The sequence below is a fragment of the Mytilus californianus genome, unplaced genomic scaffold, assembly GCF_021869535.1.
Source record: "Mytilus californianus isolate M0D057914Y unplaced genomic scaffold, xbMytCali1.0.p SCAF_2, whole genome shotgun sequence".
In the NCBI taxonomy this organism is placed as follows: Eukaryota; Metazoa; Mollusca; class Bivalvia; order Mytilida; family Mytilidae; genus Mytilus; species Mytilus californianus.
In genome coordinates, this window is record NW_026262668.1 from 6,588,605 (window position 1) to 6,594,324 (window position 5,720).

Sequence of the window (5,720 nt, forward strand, 5' to 3'; positions counted from 1 at the left end):
GATATCAGTAATAATCATTGATGATAATCTTCGAGGACTTGAAAATAGCAATAAAACAATAAGACTCCAGAGAAAGAGAGTTGCATATTGCATTCAGGAAATAACAGAGTGTTGTCAGCACAATTTACAGCACTAATAAAATGATTTCAGATTTTCTGGAGGAATAACCACTTTGTCACTATGTAGCTGGGAAAAATAGAAATTGTTCAACACTTCTGAATTGATCATCAAGGTGATTGATAATTAATACCTTAAAAACATTTGTTACTAGTTTCTGTGGAAATTACTCATGTTTCTGGATTATTCATCAAGTACTGGAGATTAAAAGTTGAAAAGCCAATATGATCAAATATTATAGAGCATACAAACAAAAAAGACCTTGACAGAAGAGCCTGAAGTGTCGAAGGTCAACAATGAGTAAGATTAATAAATAATTACTTAATGAGCTGATACTAAATGATCTCCATGCAAAATGAAATTAATGTATTTCCATCCACTCATCCATTGGTGATATTAAAGTTATAATTTATATGTTATAAATTACATTTAAACATCTTGAAAGTAGTGAACAGATGAAGGCATTATCAACAAAATGACCATTTACTACCCAGATTTTACAAGTAAAAGATTTTAATTTTCAGATGAAATTTGAAAGATGTAGGTCTAAGTCCCCCTGAATTTTATTCTCTCCAGGATCATCTTAAATGAGATGTTCACTAATAAATTTCACAGCAACACAGCTTTACGTGTATATATTGAAGGTTCTTACAACATAGTGACTTGTTTCTAAACATGTAATCAAGTTGAGTATGCCTAAACACACATTGAAGCTTTAATTTTACGGAAAGTTTGCAGGAAAATTTTCCTGAAAGTCTTTATTTAAAGGGCAATTATATAACTTTTACATGCAATCTATGCATATAAACCTCAATTTGATTGTAATGTTCAAACAAGTATATACCAAGCGGAAATAAAAACTTTCACTTTCCGTAAACCTCAACCAACATGTAGTTGGAAGAAAAGCAATTTATTATCTCGATTACAAATAAATGCATTCTTTTGTGGATTTCATAAAATAATTTTGACTTAAAGAGCAATTACTATTATCAGGAGTCAACTGGCAATTTGGGCTCTGCCACTTTTTGTCATTCCCAAAAATCATCATTAAAGGACAACAACTATAAATATTTGACTGACAATTTCGGCCAACTTTGCATATTGAAGATCTTGTCCTGCTGATCATCTTTGTTTTTTAAAGTTTCTATCTATCTATTATAGTTTTTAAGATAATGGGCAAAAACGAAAAGAAAATATGGTAAAATCGTCTTTTTATGACAATAACTCCTTTAAGAAATTGATTGATAATTTTGGCCTAGATATTGGCTTGCTGATAACTTTTGATATTTAAATTTCGACCGTTTTCAAGAAAACAGACAACACAAACTATTGGTAAAACTGTCATTTAAGGGCAATAGCTCTTGTAAAGTGTCGACCAAAGATCTCGACAATATTCGCTTAGTTTTAGATTATGCCTTGTGGCTCCTTTTTGCTTTCCAAACTTTCTCTATCGATGATATTTTTCAAAATAATAGGAAAAAACAGAATCGCCATTTAAGGGCAATAAATCCTATTAGGACTCATTCAATTGACGATTTTGGACTTTTTGACTTATTTGTAGATCTTGTCCTATGATCATTTTTGCTATTCTTTCTTTTATTATTTCAAGATCATAGGCAACAACAACAAAAAATTGGTAAACATCTTCATTAAAGGAAAATAACTCATAAAAGGAGTCGTCTGACAGTTTTTATGTAAATAGACAGTAGGTATATAATTCTGAACATTTCTACATTTCAGATATTCTCTTTAGCGCTTTTCATGATAATAGACAAAACTTACAATTTATCCCTATATTTTCATTTTCGCAATGTCGACCATTTTGGTTGGCAAGCGGGATCATCAGACACAATTTTTAAACTAGATGCCCAAATGATAATAGAAAAACAAAGGATATGGGGTATCCATCTATGACACAAAATCAGTACATGCACAACAAAAAACACACAAAAAGCAAAGGAGCAACGCTTTTATGGTGTTCTTCGTCTCAAAGTCACAATGAGGCCTTCAACACGGAGCCTCATCGATAAGTATGGCCATGTTTGGTTCTAATTTTCCCAGCCGAGTAGTTTCTGATGAGATGATTTTTGTTTCGCTTGCGACGAAAGTCGCAGACTGCGAGATATAGGGATTACAATCAGGTGGTGACTTGATCTGACTGCTGGGACAGAAATTCGAGTTCAAGTTTTTTGTCATCTAAAATACTCGCTTATTATGAGTAACACAATAACTATATTTGGTATATGACATTCTTGCAAGGTCTACATGTCAGCAGACAGGGTTCACCTGACCTCGACCTCATTTCATGAATAAATTAAATTTTGGGTCAACTATTTTAGGTATGTGGAATGATTGTAAGGTGTACATGACAGACTGGCAGGTTTCATCTGACCTTGTCCTCATTTTCAGGTTTGATTGGTCAATGTTATGTTATGTATGTGCAGCAGAAGCTGCTGAGAAATGTTTGATGATAAATTTCGCCATCGCTTAGTACATCAAATCTGGGATATACTTTTTTAGATATCCTCTGCTCAGAGGGAATTGGTCATACCAGAGACATATATACACATATGTGTGTATTGTCTCTGGTCATACTCACTCAACACTTTTATATGTAATAGAGGATACTACTGACCATTTCATTGAGTTCACAAGAACAAAAACCTTGAAAGCGAGTATTTTATTTAAATATAGACTGGAATTAAAAAAGGATGGAAAGACAAATAACAGAACAAATGATAGTTTTGTAACCCGGATTCAATTCTTTTTTGTTTTGTTTACTGAATATTAGTTGTAAAACGGACTATATCAGGCCGTGAGTTTTCTCGTTTAATTTGTTTACATTTGTCATAATTCGGGGTCTTTTATAACTTGCTATGCGGTATTGGTTTTGCTCATTGTTGACCTATAGTTTCTAACTTCTACGTCTTTTGGTCTCTGTTGGGAAACGTCTCATTGGCAATCACATCTTCTTATTTTTATATACACCGCGGTTTAAATTGAACGGTAAAACTAAGAAATTAGCTATTAAAATTGGCATAGATAGACAAGAGATTGTGGTTTTATTCAGATTGGACTTGAAAGTAATACTGGTGAAACTTCTTTTTACTTTTTGAACTTTTTTGGGGGGTTTAAATTAAGATTTTATTTTGCCCCATTGTATCGATTGTCAACTAGACTTAAGGGTGCATTTCTTTCTAACCAAAATTTTGTAAACGTTGTGTGCCGTTTGTTATCGTTTGCTAAACGCTACAAAAGTAGAAACAAATACAGCGTTTAATCAGTGTTTACTGACCCTGTTTGAACTTTCAATAATGCATGCAAATGTTGTTGGTGAACAGACTTATTACAAAAGTTGAAACAAAAACATCGTTTAATCAGGCTGAAGTTAGAAACAAATGTAGCGTTTGTTCTAACAAACGATAAACGACAAACTGTAGACGCAGTTTTAGCGAGTGCATAGTTTGTCAAAGTTTAGGTAAACTTTGCAAACGTATGTTAGAAACAAATGATCAAAACATGTGCGCGCTTAGCCGTTTGTATCGTTTGTGTTTGAAAGAAATGCACTCTAAGTTTAGAAAACTGACTCTTCGACTCGTTCTTACCGAAAACAACTTTATGCCCTGAAAGTTTAAACTCTGTGTATTTGTTTTTAAAAGTAACTTCGGAACAACGGACTGTTGTGAACTAATTGAAGTGTTCAACTTCCGTCCTGGAAAAGACTTTTTGTTGTTGTTTTTTTTAACAAATCAGACCATCAAAATGTTGTGTACAGTTCCCAGAAAACTGTTTCTTCCTCCTTTCATTCACCATTCTTTCGTGATGCTACTTTGCTACATGTTTTCATTGTGACGTTTGTTAATTAAAACGATATTGTTACACCACTTCCTTGCCGACGTCGTTTTGTCGTTGTTATCGCTGCATCGACCATAAGAAGCCAGAAGACGGTAAGTTTCCTTCTCATTTATGATATTTTAAGGAAACTTGGTAATAATTTGTTTCAGAAAATGACAAATAAAACGGTATGGGATTCGGTGTAAGGTAAGTGTAAGTTTAGTAAAGCACATTACGGCCCTCTATCACTTTAGGGGTCATTGTAGGATCCTGTAGGGTTCATTTATGATTATGGTTAGGTTAGATGATAATCTAGGTTAAAGTTAGTGTTATGTATAGTTAGGATAATGGTAAGGTTTAGGGTAAAGGATGGTTTAGTATAGCTCTAGATGGGTTGGGACCCTTAGAGTAAAAGAAGACCACATTTTTAGGAAATTTGATAATATAAAAATAAGGTGATGTGGTATGATTGCCAATGAGACAACTATACAATAAAGTTCAAATAAAGCGGATGTAAACAATTATAGGCAACCGTACGGCCTTCAGCAATGAGAAAACCGCATACCGTATAGTCGGCTATAAAAGGCCCCGATATGAAACAAATCAACTGAGAAAACCAACGACCTAACTTATAACAAAATATTTTACGAAAAAACAAAGACAGACATGAATCAACGACATCCACTGAACAACAGGCTCCTGACTTGGGACAGGCACATATAGAATGTGGCGGGGTAAAACATGTTTGAAGGCGCCAACCCTCCCCTAACCCGGTACACTTGTGTAACGACACAAAACAAGAACAACCTATGCAAAACAATGAACGAAAAATACAAATAAAGAAACAACAAAAACTACAACCACTCAAATACAGGCTCCTGACTTGGGACAGGCATATATAGAATGTGGCGGGTTAAACATGTTTGAAGGCGACAACCCTCCCCTAACCTATGACAGTGGTGTAACAGTACAACATACGAACACACTATAAAAATAAGTTGAAAAGCTCATCACATCGATACAAAGCCGAAAAATACATCCAATAAAAACACATTCAGGACGTGGCACGGTATTTATACATCCCTAAAAACAAAAAAGACACAAACATAAAAATAAGAAGATGAGGTATGATTGCCAATGAGACAACATTCCACAAGAGGCTAAAATGACACTGAAATTAACAAATATAGGTCACCGTACGGCCTTCAACATTGAGTAAAACCCATTACGCATAATTAGCTATGAAAGGCCTCGAAATGACAAATGTAAAACAATTCAAACGAGAAAACTAAAGGCCTGATTTATGTACAAAACAACGAACGAAAAACAAATATGATATACAGCAACAAACGACAACCACTGAATTACAGGCTCCTGACTTTGGACAGGCACATATATAATGTGGCTGGGTTAACCTATTTTGAAGGCGCCCCCTCCCCCTAACCTGGGACAGTGGTGTAACAGTACAACATAAGAACAAACTATAAAAATCAATTGAAAAGGGGGTCTCATTTGGGGGGTGGGGGGGGGGGGGGGGGTGGGGGGGTGGGGGGTGGGTGGGAGGTCTGATTCCGGATCCCGCTTATTGTTTTGTCAGATTCCCGAATCCTGCTTATCTTTTTTTTAGTTTCCCATTTCCCGCTTATCAATTTTGACATTTTATTAATAGTCTCCTCACATACAGAAATGTAATTAACATTCACCGATAAGCCCCTTTAACGCTATAAATTTGTATATCCCCTCCATTATTTAAAGAAAATATTGCTACA